The sequence below is a fragment of the Stegodyphus dumicola genome, chromosome 6, assembly GCF_044657685.1.
Source record: "Stegodyphus dumicola isolate Sdum_Otavi_A_Nest chromosome 6, ASM4465768v1".
Lineage (NCBI taxonomy): Eukaryota > Metazoa > Arthropoda > Arachnida > Araneae > Eresidae > Stegodyphus > Stegodyphus dumicola.
In genome coordinates, this window is record NC_140773.1 from 156,285,445 (window position 1) to 156,303,246 (window position 17,802).

At 32.9% G+C, this 17,802-nt stretch overlaps 1 long non-coding RNA gene across 1 annotated transcript; it reads right to left on the reverse strand.

Annotated features, from left to right (window-relative positions):
* Positions 1-1,624: 1,624 nt before the first annotated feature.
* On the reverse strand, positions 1,625-7,471 carry LOC146996882 (uncharacterized). The gene is made up of 3 exons (XR_015041751.1): positions 7,401-7,471; positions 4,759-4,848; positions 1,625-1,766 (listed from the first exon to the last, which is right to left on the reverse strand). It is a non-coding gene; the product is annotated as an uncharacterized LOC146996882 (long non-coding RNA).
* Positions 7,472-17,802: the final 10,331 nt, after the last annotated feature.

Consider the following 17,802-nt stretch of genomic DNA (forward strand, 5'->3'; position numbering starts at 1 on the left):
GGAATAAATTGTATTTTTAAAACTAAATCAATTCCTAGCCTCAGAATAAATAAATACGTTTTCGTAAAATGAGAATGCTGCAGGCTTTTTTATATATTTAATATTTAGTTGTAAAAATTTGACATTATGTTAACAATTCTTTATATCATTCAAAAGGTAACTCAAGAAGCTCTTCTAAAATTCTTTCTGCTCACACAATTAAAAAAAAAAAAAATCTGAAAGGCCTCAGATTTTAACAGTCACTCAAAGAGGCTAAAAGTTTATGAATGCATAGATTATCAATACAGATGGGGCAGTGGAAATAGCAAAACATTTTATAAGATACTGACACCAGAAAGTTATATATCTTCTATATATTTGAAAAATGAAGAAATATATCATGTAATTATGTAGAAATATTAAAATGTTTTCAATTAGATATATCATGAATTAAATGCATTTTAAATCAATCAGATTAAAAATTAAAAAAATCATTGTTAAGAACTGTGTGTAATGCTTTTAAATAGCTTGGCTTGTTAGTCAATAATATATTAGATTTTAAAGGTAAATATGTTAAATTTTGCCAAATGGCAAGACTTGAATGAAAAGCGAAACAAGTTTACGACTGACGATATGAAGTCACATTTCAAAACTAATAGCCCTTTTAGATTAAAAAAAAAATAGTTGTGAAAATAATTTGCAATGGTTCATTGGTATTATTTTACGCAAAAGTCAGTAAAATGAAATTTACCCGTTGAAATCAGCACCAAATTAAACTTTGTAAATTCTAGCGCATGTTAAAGGTTGTCTCATCCAGAATTTTATTGCTAACCATTCATTTCAGAGCAAAATAAAACAGTAATTGCCATTTATATGACAATCAATATCAAAAATTTAAATCTGCATTTTATGCAACATAGAAAAACTTCAAAAGATCTACTGTTTACCATGCAATTAAGGCATTTTATTCTGCTATCAACTCTATCAATTATTAATTCCATTAAGTATATTCAGTTTACTCTTTCTGCTCAATATATGCAATGTAAAATTTTCCGTAAATTTATTAATTCATTTTGTTTTGAGGTGAGGTTTTTATTCAACTCTCAATGTCAACGAGAATATTTAGTTCATTTTTTATTCGGTCTCAAAAGAGAAATCAAAATACGTGGATTTATGAATCAAAATACATGAGAAAAGCACTGCTACCTTAAACTGTGATTATATACAACAAATGCAGTGAATTATAGTTAAAATATTTATATTTCTGAACTATTTCATATATAACATTTTCAGTTTCGCATATGTGGCAATTTAAGAACTTTTTTATGTATACCAATTTTTTGAAATATCTGCAAAATTTTGTATCTTCAAGGAAAGCTTATTCTTTCACCTTTAGTATATAAGTAATGGTAATTTACCAGATAAAATTACTTAATGAGGAATACAGAAAAATATCTAACCACTTACCTTTGTGACTTCATCTGCAAAGAGACTAAAAAAGTAGTTCAGCTAAATCTGCTATAATAAATATTTATAATAATGCTAAATTATGCAATATCTATTAATATGACAAATTTATTTGGATGAAAAATAAACACATTCAGAAATTTATGGCACTATATTATGATTAACAGAGGAAAAACACTTTTCAAAATTCAAAATAATTTTTATTAATCCAATTTATCACATTTTATTTGAATTCATGAAAAACAATCTTATATCCATGTATTCTTATGTATATAAGAACTCTTGATAAATTGGATCTCTGTCATTGCCTTTCACAGCACCTAAAATAAAAAAACACTCACAATTACTATATGTGAATATAATTCATAATTAAATTTAAACAAATGACTATTAGAATGCAAATTAAAGGAAGCATTTAAAATATTTTAACATTTAGTACCTATAAACAGAGTAGCAATTATTTGATTTTTCGATTATAGTAAAATAAACATGGGGGATGCCTTTTAAAATTTTTTATGTCAGAAAATAAACTCAAACCACCAGCTGAACATATGAGCAGTTTTATCAATCAGCCACTGGTAGGTAACCTGGATACTGAATCAACATATAAAGTTGCCAAGATAAAGAGAGAAACAAAATTATGATAATCACATCTTACCTATTCATAAAACTATTTTAAATTTAATGTGTAGGCAAATCCAAAATGAGTGAGAATGAATTTATTTTGCAACACAAAGTCTTGTCTTGCAGGAGCAAAGAAAACTTGTCTCATGAGATTGGCAAGTAAAAAATAACTGCATCTGGTAACATTTATCTGACAACACATAAGTAATTGTTAGCTACGTGCAGAAAATAAAATCTGATCAGGGGCGTAGCTAGAGGGGGACAAGAGGGGCATCTGTCCCGGGGTGCAGAATCCAAGGGGCAGCAAACTGATATTAGAACATTTTAGAATTAAATGTTTTCCATCCTTGGCAAGCAGTAGGGGGCGTGAAATCTTCAGTTGTCCCTGAGCGCTGAAAACCCTAGCTATGACTCTGAATCTGATCATGTTAATGCAATTTTAAACTTTTGAATTTAACCGCAGAAATTTACCAAAGAAGTACTTGTAACAGTAGTAAATGAAGATGTGGCTAATCTTTACTGTATGGTACACCTAGGTTTCTGTCTGAAAAAAAATTGCAAAGTGGTACTGGTTGTTTGTGAAATGTGGAAGCCCATTGCATCAAATAAGTTTTTCGGTAACCCTAATGTTGATAATGTTGGCGAAAGTAGCCTTTGAGAAAAAAAAAAAAAAAAAAAAAAAAAAAAAAAAAAAAAAAACTTTTTTTTGTCAATAAAAAGGAGTTATTTCTGCAAATATTGCCAACGTGCTGTGATAAATTTAGTTTTGGGCTACTTTTTTTAATAGTAAACCTTTTGTACGGTCCCAGGTTTTTGGTTCTTACCATTCTTTTCAATTGCTGTGTTTGGTTGCACGGAAGTGGTATGGTCTTGTATTTTGAACATGCTATTTATTATTTTGGTGTGAATACCATCGTTTGAGTATGTCTGAGGTGACTAAGAGACGAAAAATTTAATTGAATTGCTTACCTGGAGGATGGTGGTGGGAAGCCTAAACATATGCATGTGAAAAAAAAAAGGTATGTTAAAAAAATGACCTTTCATTTATTTTTTGTCTCTGTGTGTTAATTTTTGTTAGAAGATTTGTTGTTTAATGTTTTTATGTTAGGAAATATGTATTTTTTGTAACTTATTCCTCTCTATTTGTGTATTTTTGGTTGTCTGTGTGTTAAGAGAGTGGCGAATTTTTTCTGGTAACTATGATATTTTTAACTTTCTGATTTTCTTAAAGTGAAAATAGATCAATGTGTACATGGACAAAGTTAAGGCAGTGCACAATGCCCCGTTTGTGCAGTCCTCTGTTTTAATAGGTCGATGTGTACATGGACACAGAGTTTGTGTATGTCTTTGACTTCTTATTTTGGTTTTGTGTAGCGGCCACCTTGAAATTGGTGCCGATCTTGATATAAAAAAAAAAGAAACGATTCGCCAATGGTTACAGTAGAGTAAATTTTTACCAAAGATGTTCTACCATAATCACCATTTCAGTGGTTTAAACACTAGTGGAGCAGTATGCAGAGATGAAGATTTGAGTTTTGTTTACACAGCATGATGGTTTAGGCACTCCAGCCATTACAGTGAACAAAATTATAATAAACATAGCCACAATAATTGTCTATAAATATTGATGTATAACATTGCATTAACTAATATATTTCTTATGCTAGTATATACAGAATCCTTAATCGAAGGGAAAATCAGAAGACTGTGCATGCATTTTCCTTTAACTGAAACATGGATTTGACCAAACAAATCTCAGTCTTACGGGACATGCCACACTATGCAGATAGACAGTAAAAAGTGCTTGTGTTGTTTTTATTTGTTAGAGGTATGAAATAAATATACTTCTAGATTTTAATTTTTTCTTTTCTTGTTTTACATTTGGATTACCTATCAAAAAGTAAGAAATTTTGATATTATTACAATATCGGAGTTAAAATAACAATTATTGGACATGTTAAAGTAATGAAAATTTTAAATTAGGTTAAAAAGTAACCCTTAATGTGGCATATTTTTGAATTAAACTCTGTCCCTCTTTATTACGCACTTTAATTAACTAATTTTAAATACAGAGCTATGAATTAATTTTTTCCCTTGCATGTTATAATAACTGAATTAAAATTACTCTGATACAGTCAAAATTCCTAAATGCAAGTACATAAAATTTACTTTAGCAATTTAAAAAGATGAGACACACTGAACACGTGAATAAATTTCTATCAAAGAATAATTTATTAAATTTGGCCCGTTCCATAGTAAACTTTAACCATTAGATTACATTATTACACCATGTTATCAGTTTGAAAAGCAAGTCATATGCCAGATCTTGGATGTAAAAGAAATGCACAAAATAATATACAGATTATTGAAAAATAATGTATACCAATGTTTATAGATATGATTAAATGTAACAGAAATTTACTGTCACAACCACATTTTTAAGTGAAATGTATTATTTTAACATTTTACAATATTCAAGGCATGGCACTAAATGCAACATTATGTGCCTGGATATAAGTTAGTAAATTAAAAAAAAAATAATAATAATAATCAAAGAATCAATGTCATGAAAAATTTCAAAAACAAGCAGAATTTAATTTAGAAGACCTTTAGACACTTATGATAAATAAATCTGAGAATTCTTCACCCAAAATTAAATTATAATTAACTAAAACCAGTTTGACTGACCTCCTACAAAATCCTTCAGCTGCAATTTTTTCTAGCTTGAAAACCAAATTCTTCTCCACATGGCAATAACATCTTAACCAGTTGAAATTCCTGCAGAAAGTTTGATAACACAGTAATAGAATTAACAGAATAGAAAAATTAACACAAAAGTATAGAACATCATTTAAACTTAACATTATTACAAATTTTGGTGCTTTCTGACTATCTGCAAAGCTGTGAAAATTGGCAAAATGGTTAGTTTATGGTTCATATCTACTGCTCTGTTCACAAGTAGTAATTCAAATAAGCACTTTATAAGAAACAAGAAATTTTAGGATGCACACACACAAAAATATATACATTGGGTCAATATTCACATATTTTTCATCCAATGGAATACTATTCAGAAATAAATATTAAATATAAAGCATGTAAATACATGTGTGTGGTATGCATATTCATAGTTTGCTATTATCGTGTGCATACTCTTGCTGTTTTAGCATAAGTTGAAGCTGTGAGGGCAGATGATAAGAAAGTATCAGAATTTTTCATGTATAAGAAAAGATTGCCCTGACAATAGTATCTCAATTGTTTAGCACTGACATTTACATAGCGCATTAGAAATATATAGTAATATATGTATAATAAAAAGATAATTGCATATTATTAATTCATTTTTTTAAATGCCAAACTTTAACAATTCTTTCACATATAATTAAACAGAATTCTTTCACATGAACATCTAAAATCCATTCTTAACTAAAGAATAAATAATAAAACCATGTAAATTTCTTATCAAGCCCATCATTTCCGAAATGTCTACTTCTGAAAGTTCCCAGCATTTCTCAATATATTATTAAATTACTAAACTAAGCATCAATGATCGTCATGTTCGCTAATGTGGCAATATCTTTCACACTTCTTTGTTACCACAACTAACAAGTAGGCTTCAATAAATCTTTAACTGTTACATGCTACTTTTGTCTAAAATTTGTACAAATAATAAAATTAAATCAGCTCTTTATAATATGCTCAAAGAAATAATTTTGTTTGAAAATTTGTATGTTATATATTGGCCTGATTAATGATTCAGGAAATAATTCGGGTTTTCAAAGTGCTTCCAATTATTCAAATTTCAGCTTGTGTCAAAATAAAATCTATAACACAAAGATAAGCAAATTTCCTTATGAACAATGCATTTTAACATTATTCAATCACTGGCAATCACACAGTACTGATTGCTTCAATAAGCATTACTGTAACTGTGTTATTTAAAAGACTGTAATGTTTTAATTATTTCCTTAATTAAAACATTACAGTCTTTTCCTCCTTCTAACACCAAAAGAAAACCCAGATAAGAAATATAAAAATATCAGTAAAAATAAATTATATTGTTGAATGACACTTTACATTAATTACATTTATGCATATATTATTTTATTATAAATTATTTCAAAATCAAAGGAGAGAAGGGGGAGAAACTTTAATATTGACATTTCTAAAATGATATAAACATTAATCATTTAGTACAGTTTGTTATTTCAGGCAAAAAGAATTCACTTTTCTGGATAGCATTTATATTTCCATCTCACTTTCAATGAAACATCAAGAGAAATGCATATAATTTAAACACCTGTTTATTTTATTTATCAGACAGATTATGTCAACTCGAAAAAACCTATCAGTAAAATTCGGTAGTAATAATTCTGAATGTTAGGCAACTTGCAAGATTCAACAAAAATTATCAATACTTTTATTATAATGACAATACTACAGTAACATGAACATAAAATTAAACTGCATATAACTATAAAATAAGCCAGCATATAATAATGGTGCATTGGTTTCTAAAACAATGGGCTCGATGAAAAACTACATGTATTATGGTAGCTATTCATATTCTTCAGCTCTCCTAATATTCTCATGTTTACTTTACATAACTAAAGTATCTAAAATACAATAAAAATGCAAACAATATTTATGAGAAAATGTTAAAAGCAATCATAAGCATTTGATTGAATGACCATATTTTGTCTTCCTGCAAGTCGAATCTTAAAATGATATGCAGTTTGAAAAATGCTTAATCCTTTTATAAAATATTCAAAATAGATTAAAAAAAGGTACTGTTCTGTTATCAGGACCGGGTTCAGAATTGTATTTATGTATGCTTGTATATTTGTATGTTTGTGTGTCTACATATACACATCTATGCATATACTTACGAACACAGGTTCATACATTTCCGATTCTGGTCCCAATAACAGAACAGTACCCCCAAAAAAACTTGAATTACAAACTAGATTAAGATAATGTTTCAACCATACATATTTTGGACAAAACAATGCAAACTCTTATTTTTATACAATTGTTCAAACTATTTAACATAAATTTATTGCTGTAATAAAATAATAAGCAATCTGATCACACATATTATTTTGAAACTGAATGCATAAACTAGACTAAAAAAAATTCAGTCATAAACATTTGGATAGCAGGGCAAATTAGATATTTGAAAAGACAGCCAGCCATTGAAATACACGTAATTCAAGACAGAATGGTAACAATTCATAAAGCTGTGAAACATTTAACTGTCAAAATGACATAAATAACATAAATTCGAAAAGCAAAAAAAGTAAACATACAAGTATTGCAATTGAACTTACCTTTCATGCAACAAAAAATATCCATACAAGTTAACCTCATGGCGAGACAGATGTTTACGGATTTGCGGAAGAATACGAGGAACTAGTAGTTCGCCGGATACAATGTGCAATGACGCGAAAGAATATAGTTCTGTAGAACTTTTTACATTATTCCGTAATAAACAGTACTATTTCCTAATTTTTTCTTTATCTAATTAATTAATTAATAGGGAAATAGTTAAATAATGCCGAATTCATTTTTAATGAAATGTAAAATTTTGCATGTATGGGACGACCACCTTCCATCCAATATTTCTGAGAATATAAACAAATTTTGGAATCTGAGAATATCAGTAAATAAATATATAGAATATCGCCTCTCAAACGACCACTTCTGAAAGTGATCAATAGATCTGAGATTATAAATAAATATATATTAAGCATTATTTCTATAAGACGACCATCTCTATATAAGACCAAAGTTTCTAGAATCTTGGATAGTCATCAGAGATGTATCTTTACTGCGAAATTATCGCACGACTGTAATTCAATATCAATAACAGATCGCGGGATTGAAAAACATTTTCTGTCCTGTAATTAGAGGAAAAACTCCCGCTTTCCTTGCGTGCCATCGTGGTGTAATAGTTCTGCACGCTGGGCCGGTATTTCAGAGGTCCGTGGTTCGATTCACGGCGAAGTGGGTTGCTAATTTTTCATCTCTACGGCTTCCCAAAAAAATCCTAATGTCTCTACAGTGGCGCCCGAATTAAAAAGGTGTTGGATGAGGTATATCCACACCCAGGATTTAGTGATTGGATCCCCTTAAAAAAAAAGTCGGCCTTTAAAAAGAGAAGTAATATAAGGTATTTCTCCCGCTTTCCTAGCGTGTCTTCGGCCCACCAGCGGCCGAGCGGTAAAGTCGCTGAACCCTGGTAGTGCGATCCGAGGTTCGAATCCCGCGAACGGGCTGGCTGCATGGGTGTTTTCGTGTTTTCCCCACGTGTAACGTGTATACGAGCCAGTTTCCCTTAGAAAGTCCTCCACGAAGACATCCCTCCCCTTAGGCAGATAGCCCTAGTGTGCTTTGCCATAATTAAATACACCACCACCACACCTAGCGTGTCTTCGTGGTGTAGTGGTTCTGCACACTGGGCCGGTATTCCAGAGGTCCGTCCTTCGATTCCCGGCGAAGGCAGTTGCTAATTTTTCATGTTTCCTGCTTCCAAAAAAATACCTAATGTCTCTATACACAAATTTTTAAAAAAATTCGTTTCCGTAATTAAATATATATATATATATATCTAATTTTACCTATATTTGTAGTAGGGTTTGTAATCTGTAAGTAATTATACATGTAATTTATACATTTTTTATAAAAAAAAATATATGTTATTTAGAATTTTGCAAATATTCTAGAAAATGCTAATCCATTGAAAAAAATCTTTTCCATGACTAAATAAATTTTTAAAAACGTCAGAAAAAATAGCAGTTAAAACTAATAACAAAATAACAAGAATAAATCATCAATCATATCAATATTTTTAATGTACAGCATTTAGAAACAACTTAGTAAAATACATATGAAAAATAAAATAATGTGCAAGTTTCAGATGTGCAATGTCAAAAAATTAAAACTGGTAAATTTGAGAACAAATATCCTCAAAATGTTTGACAACGAAAGTCCTCCGGACAATGCTGAATGAATGTCCTCAGGATGTGAAATTGGTGAACTCCTCAGGACATCTGAGAATCAACATCTTCAGGACATCCTGTCATATTCCGGGACATAGCGACTTAAATAAGACATCCTCAGGATGTTAAATTACGATCTCCTCAGGACATCTGAGAATCAACATCCTTAGGACATCCTAAGTATGTCCCGGGATATTGCGACTTAAATAGGATATCCTGAGGATGTTTTGTGCTATCGGGGTATTGCTACGTCATCATGAAGATTTGAAATCAAGATGACGTTTGTATAACGTTTGGGTACATCGGAGAGAAGTGTCATATTTTTTCTAAATCCAAAAAGACTCGTATTGGGTTTCCGAGTTTTCGCCAGCTTGAACTGATCCGGAATTTGAGGTTTATTGTTTTTCAAAGTACCTACAAATGACAATTTTTTTCATCTATTTCTCGTACTAACTCAAAACTTGAAAACCAGTTGTCTGTGGTTACATTTCTTCCAGTGTTATCAATAGGTTCTGTCAACCTTTTTACAACATCTTGTGGTTTGTTGCTTACGTAAAAAGACAATCTGTAACATTCTCTCCAAGTGAATAGCACTTCTGGCAATTAGAGACAAATTTTCAAAAATGTTTCTTATTGGAGCCAAGCGGTCGACTTCTCTTCGTTCTGCTCTTGTGTTTATGTCATCAAACCGTAAAGCTCTTAGTAAAAACAAAAATTTCTTCAAGTTCATTACTACTTTAAATTCCTCCATTCTCCACAGTTCCTCATGATTCCAGAAATCTGTTACCATGATAAATACCAGCTAAGTAAAGTAAGCCCAAAAAAGCTTATTTCTGCTGTCCCTTATACGAGAATAATTAGACTTCACAGAAGAAATAAACTTATTCGTATCTTCAGCGATGATTTCTATCAAACTATCAGTAAAGAGGCATTTCCATATATCCAAAATATCTGTTAGATATTTAGCGTTACCGATGACTCCAGAAACATGAACACATATGTTACGAGGCGCTCGTTTAGTTTTCTTTTTATGCCATGTCCAAGAATCGATGACTTTTCTGTTTTATGAACTATATACATTTCGGAAGAATTATCATCATTATTTCCCTCTTCAGAATTGCCATCTGCACTTATCTCCGATTCTGAATCACCTTTTTCTGAAATTCGCTCTTCTTCATCTGTAATGCTTTCATCTAAAATAATGTCCTCATCACTGTCACATAAAAGCATATTTCTTATAATCTCAAGATCCTTCGGATCATTCATGTCGAGCATTTTACTTTTATTCGCCATAACTGAAAAAAAAAAGAACAAAAATATCATACATGGTCGCGCATATGTGACGCATACAGTGCTTCTATTTTATCATTAAAAGTAATTATGCACACAAATTATACAAAATTATAAGATTTAGATGCAAAAGAATAAAGATTTTCTATAATAAAAAAGGAAATTAGATATAGCAAAAACTTACTTCAACGGTCGCGCGTATTTCTGGAATACAAATAGTAAATCTGCAGACTCGCATTAACCCTTCGAAATCCAGCAGACGACTGAAAGAAGGGCGAACGAAGAGGAGAGAATATCCAAGAACACGCGGTCATAGCGCCTTCTGGTATACGAAAAAAATGCGAAATTAAAATCTAGTGTATGTCACACATACGCGCGCCCGCTGGAAGGTTAATAGCTGCGATCTGCCTCTCGACCGTTTAATCGGAAGAGAGGTCAATACCAATTTGTTTCACTACCTGAAAGAAACAGGTTTCTATTATTTAATTTGATTTTTGTCCTGAGATTTTATGTTCTAATTTTAATTAATCAGATGTTTTAGGATTTTATATCTATACTGCATATCTCATTATCAGAGTCGTAATCAGCATTTTCATCCCATCATTTCAATATATTTTTACTTGCCTCGATTTTAAAAGTGTACTGTTTTCTTTATATTTTTTTCCTTTAATTTATATGTTAAAAAGGAATCCTGTGTTTGGCGCATATGGCCTATTGAGCTTTGCGCCATAAATATACTGCTACTACTACTACTTTTCCCAATGGGCATGGAGGAGAGCTGTTGTAATTCCTATTGCTAAGCCAGGGAAAGATCCAAGGAATCCATCCAACTATCGGCCAATTGGCCTTACGAGTTGCGTATGCAAGCTGTTTGAAAAAATGGTAAACAGCCGCCTAGTCTACTTCTTGGAAAAGAATAATATTATATCGCCTTATCAAAGGGCTTTTCGAAAGGGGAGAACAAGCGTAGATAAAATGCACCTCTTAGAGACTTCCATTCGAAAAGCATTAAGAAGAAGCCACCTTCTCTCGGTATTCTTCGACATTGAGAAAGCTTATGATAAGGCATGGAGATACGGTATACTTCGCGATCTTCATGAGAGTGGCTTGCGCGGCAACCTACCAATTTTCATTCAGAATTTCTTGAACACTAGAACTTTTCAAGTAAGAATTGGCTCTGTTTTGTCAGATGTTTTTGAACAGAAAGAGGATGTGCCTCAAGGCTGTGTGCTTAGTGTAACCCTGTTTAGTTTAAAAATAAACTCTGTACTAAAAGAACTTCCTCCCACCATCTTGGGATATCTATATGTTGATGATCTGCAGATTAGCTGTCGCGAGGCAGACATGAGATACGTAGAGAGGCAATTGCAGATAGCTCTGAATAAGATCCAAGAATGGTCAAACAAACAGGGATTTACTTTTTCCAAACAGAAAACCGTGTGTGTTCACTTTTGTAGGAAGCGAGGTCTCCATCCTGAGCCTGAGTTATATCTGAATGGTACAATTATTCCAGTTACGCCCGAAGTAAAATTTTTAGGAGTGACGTTCGACCTAAAATTGACCTTCCTTTCTCATGTTTTAAACCTGAGAAGGAAGTGTCTAAAAACACTAACTATTTTAAAAGTGTTGGCGAACACCTCCTGGGGTGCAGAGCGTTGCTCCATGCTTCGTATTTACAGAGCGCTTGTCCGCTCTAAACTGGACTATGGCTCAGTTGTTTATGGATCCGCTCGGCCATCAGTATTATTGAAACTGGATCCTGTTCACCATCAAGCTCTGCGGATTTGTTCAGGAGCTTTCAGGACCTCTCCTGTCCAGAGCCTGTATGTTGCCTGTAACGAACCATCACTTTATCTGAGGCTTGAGCATATGTCCCTCTTGCAATATTTTAATATTCTATCCCAACCTGAACATTCCAATAAGCTGTACTTACTCGATAATGTGTGTAACACTTTATTTAAAACTCGTCCATTCTGCGTTCCTACCTTTCCTTTAAGAGTTCGCACTGTCATTGAGGAAAATTCCCTCTCTAATATGCGCCCCGAAGTAGTACAGAATTTTGCAATTCCACGTTGGGAAAATTCACGGATTCAGTTTCTTTATGTTTTCAAACATCACGTGAAGGCAAGCAATAATGAGATCGTTTACAGACAACTCTTCGCTGAACACAGGCACAAATATAGCAGTTATTATCCGATATATACAGATGGATCAAAGTCAAAAGATAATGTCGGGATGGCATTTGTATTTGAAGATCACATTGAGGGCAGATGTCTGCACCATGCTTTCTCAGTACTAACATCGGAACTTATCAGGACTTGTGTTCCTCTTTACTTGCTTTGGAAACATGAACTGTCTTGACTCGGAACAGGGAGCTTACTCAAGCTATGTTCAATAAATTGTGAAGTAGACAATACACACAGGAAGGATATACAAAACACTTTATTTTTCTATCTTTACAGCGATTTCCAGAACTTCGGAATACAGAGAAAAACCACTTGTGGTCTGAACGTAAGAATATAAAAATACTAACTAAAACCCTAACTAAAACTAACTTTGGATTAATATACAAGTGCCTAACTTCAAGATTGGCCGTTATTTAACAAAATACGTATGTAGTAAAGAGAGCTGCTAAAACTTTGATACGTTTAAAATTATCAAGAGGATTAAACCTCTGGCCTTGAAGGCAACCAGGAACCGAGTAAAACTACTATGGCAGGCGGCCTGCTTTTAATAACTCCTTCCTCTCTCTTGCTTGGCAAAAAGCCACAACTTAAGTACTTGGCGTTAGCAAGACAAATTTGCATAAATAAGTTAAAGCTTTTAATTCTGGCCGGAAGTAGAAAATAAGAAGTGATAGAAAAGATTTAAAATAAAATAAACGTTAGTAAAACTTAGGATTCTTACATACTTCGCGCCAGAGTTAATTAGTTTGAAACTGAGGTCTAAAACGACCTTGTTGAAAACTTTTAGCTCTAGAATCTAACGCGAGGCCAATCTTTTACAAACACTTCTCACTAGAAACTAGAAATTAAAAAGTCGTTTTTACATTATCAACTCCATGGACAAGTAATTTTCAACTGTATTGCATCTATAAACAGGAGGTTCTTAGTTGAAATCTGGTTTCTTCCAGAGATCTGGAAGGAAAACTAGTTTAATGAAATGTTACACAATGAAATGGCAAGTAACATGAATATTTATATTTCTCTTTAAAAATTATTATTTCATTCATGACGTTATTTAATTATCTCCCCGTGCTATCTGACATGTGTTGTAAAGAAAAACACCAACCACGAGCGTGTCTATGTACAAGTGTTCAACACTACCGCCTGCAATCAAAACACTAACGTGTTAAAATTCAACATAACAAGACCTCAGAACACACCTTATATTCATCTCTAAACCCTGAGGTACTATTCTGAAAAGTGGCTAACTCTGAAGTGTAGCGTCAGAGAGCCTAACTACATTCATTCAACCTTTAACACATATTCACAATAATTTGCTCTTTTTACAGTCACACCAATAAGTTAAAATTTTTGGCATTACTCTAATATTTTCACTTTTAACATATCACAGTATTTCTTAACTTTTAAGATAACAGTTCACATTGTATATAAGGACATATTAACATGCCGTTCATTTTACGCATTTTAAAACATACATTAGTAGTACATTGTTAACTTCTATTCTTTTCCAAGCAAGTGCCAATTCTTCTACATTGAAATACTACATTTCAAAAGTCTTTCAGATTAAAACTTCTTTCTTGCCAGAATCTTTTAAATAAAATTTTATACAATAATTTTTACAATTTTCTTAAGGTACCTTTCTCAAAGATTATCAATGCATTTACAATATTCAAGTATTTACACATTCCTATTATAGATTAATTTTAGTTTTACTCGCGAGTAATTGAAAAACATAATACCAAAATAGGTAACGACTCATTTTTCGCCTTTTTGGCGATAAAGGTAGACGTCACATGAGGTAAAACGTGTTGAATTCTGCCACTTGCAGTAAGAATGAAAGATTAACTTAAGGTTTCAAAGTAACATAAAGTTTTACTTATCTTTGTGATATTCGGACATCCTTTTTTCTGCCCAGTCTTGGAAAGTAGCGAAGACTACCGTCTGGTTTATCTTCCTTCTTGTGCGGGTTCGCCCTTCAGTTCGTTCCTCCATGAGCTTTCTTTTCCTTCCAGTTTGGTCACCCTTTGAAGACCTTCTTTTTAGCCTCTGCCTGTGGTCTCGGCCGTTTGATGGCAGCTGGTCTTGGCGGAACCGGGACAACTCTCTCTCGTTCCTGCTTGGATCTCGTTGCTGGCTGTTCAAATTTTCCTTTTTTCTTTGCCTCCGCAGCTGGTATTCCTTCATCAATTCGTCGACATTTGCTTCGTAGACTCCTGTCCGATGGGTAGATCTTCCGTTTTAGAGCCTGGTTATAGTTGCCGTCATTTCTCCTGGCTCTCTTTGCATTCGTCGTATTTCTCCCTTCTTCATTCTGGGGGTGGTCGTGCTTTCTCTTTTCTGGTCGATGGAACGGCTTCTTTTTCTTGTTACCTTCAACTTTCCAACGGGGAAACTTTCTTTTCAATTGCTCCTGCCTCCTAATGGCTTGCCCTTGTGATTGTCGTTGTTCCACCTCTGGAGCTTGTGCCTACAGTGCCTGCCGTGCCGGATCCTGCAAAAGATCTTTAAATATTGGCATTTTATTACGATTATAAAATGGTGTTATCTGCTCCACGTTTGCGGTGCAGGTTTCACCATTCCTGACTTTTAACACCACTACAGCCTGAGTTACTTTTTCTATGACATATGGTCCTTCAAATCGTGGATAAAATTTGGCAGTTTTATCTTCTGGTGCTGAAGAAAGTGAATGCTTAATTTTTAACACTTCATCTCCTACTTTATAAGTTACTCCCCGTCGTTTCATATCATAATAAAGCTTCTGCTTTCTCTGTGCTACTTCAGTGTTCTTTTTTGCTTATTTAACCCTTTAACTGCTTAAGACGTGTTTAAACGTTTTTGGAATTTCTTTAAAAATGCTTAAGACGTCTTAGACGAATTTCAAATCGCACGAAAAATGCTTAAGACGTGTATACACGAAGCCCGAATTTCGCGAAGATTGCTTAAGACGTGTTTAGACGACGCGATCTGGTCTTCCTTCCCCTACCTTTCTGCAGGCGTCTGTCAGTTGACACAAAGCTCTTAATAGGGTATGAAGTCTCTTTCAAAAAGCACTTTAGGAAAAAGGTCCTTAGAGTGAAGTATCTTTGTCAGACAGCAGGTATGTATTATCTGTGTGCCGACTAAAAGTTTGCGAAAGAAGATAAATCGTTTTACAACTGTTTGCCCTGTGGTACTTTATACAAATGAAAGTCAAACAGGATCCGACGTTGTTATAGTACATTGCCGAATTTTAGTAGAAACAAGAAAAAATAAGAATTGTAACGGAGGACGCCTTTATGCCTATATGTTATAGAATCAAATATTTTATTTTTGTATTGAAAAATGATTACAATTTCTGATTCGTCAGGAAACAATATAAAATGTTGCAACCAGCTTTCTTGTTTGCCTTCGTATTTCAAATGCGCGTTATTATAATGTTATATTCTTCTTTTTACATTCTTAAATGTTAAAACTGTGCTTTCAGCATGCCTGAGTTTTGTACTCGTATGTGTGGCTCTATGCTCCGTAGAAATGGCGAACTGACATATAAAAATTATATGAATGTTGAAAGGAAGATATTCTACTCGAAACTTCAACTAAATGGAATAAATGAATACGCCGAAGGAATTTCTAGAAATATTTGTTTTAAAAATTTTATTATTAAGATTTTAAATACAAAATGTTTTGAAATCTAAAGAAAAAAATATGTAATCCTTGAAACATTTTTGGAAAGAAATCTATCGATATAAAATCTCTTAAAATTAATGGAGTGTAAATTAATTAAAACAGTTAGTGTATGGAAGGGTTAGATATGCTGCGCACAAAAAATTACAGTCAGAAGATCAATTATTTAAAGATATAAATTAATTACATTAAAAGAATTTAAAATAAATTAACATCTGTCCAAATGTCAATGCTAACAGCAATAGCACGAATGAAAGTTATTCTTTAAATTCCAAACTTAGTTCATCCGTCGGTACGCAATGATTGTGTCTTTGCGATTACTTTTCTTATAGATACTACAAAAGGCCGCGAACGAAGTAGCGGTAAAATCGTTGAATACTAATAGTTTGAAGCGGGTTCAAATCCTGATGAATGGATTGCCTGCATACCAGTTTTAGCGAATGTTTGTTGCGCATGTTTAATGTGAATATGAGACAATTTATTTAGCTTTTCATGATCACGTGCCTTGACTACGAGTCCTCGCTCGGGTTGTGTTTGGTTTGGCTTGTTAGATTATTAAGCACGTGAAGGCGATCTGTCTAAGGGGAGGTATGCTTTCGTGACAGATTTTCTAAGGGAAACAATCTGCAAAAAGTTAAAACCATAAAAACGCCCATGCAATCAGCTTGTTCACGGGGATTTGAATGCAGGTCAGACTACCAGTATGTTAAGAGAAGCGATTCCAAGAATGTTTAATTATTTTATTTAGTTTGTCATAAGCTAAATAAAATAATTAAACATTCTTGAAATCTCTTCACGTTACTGAAATGGGAATAACTTCGAATTATACTATGCTACTACTTTTCCTCTAATATGAAATTTTGAACTTTTCCGTTATCGGACAGCCCACCAGGGACTGAACGGAGTCTAACGGAACAACTGGTGGTTCTGTCCGGGGTTCGAATCCCGGGAAACGAGCTGGTTGCCAGGATGATATTCTTAGTGTTGGATGCATATTTAATATTTGCATTTCTTTTTTTCTTTGTATATTTTATTTCCTCACTGCTTAATTTTATGTTATGATTTTTGCAATAATCTTGTTACTGGCAACGTGCTTTATTTACTATTAAGTTTGTGTGAGTGGCAACAGTTGTTCATGTTTATGTTTCAGTAGAATAGCGTTCTTAGCCGCACTGCGCTGCAGGCAATATTTCTCTTAAAGAATTTTATGTTTTAGAATAACAATAAAGTTTATTATACAAAGCTGATGCTTTTTAGTTCAAGGCAACTACTTGGTTCCCCAGGTGAGGCATTTAATGCTATTTAATGTGTTATTATTATATGCTTTAGAACTGTGTTTAACGAACTTGTAAGTACTGGTACTGCGAATCGTCTGCGTGACGTCAGAAAGATAAGCGGAAATATTTGTTGCTGCTTAAGTATCTTGTTGAAGTTATTTGTGATTATTAATCATTATTCATGGTAATAATGACAGAATTAAGTGAATCTGATCTTAAAAGATTAAGAGGACGAACGAAATCTACCCTAACGCGGCTTCACAATAGTTTCAGTAATCAGTTAAGTTTAACGGAATTAAAAGCACGATTAGAAAG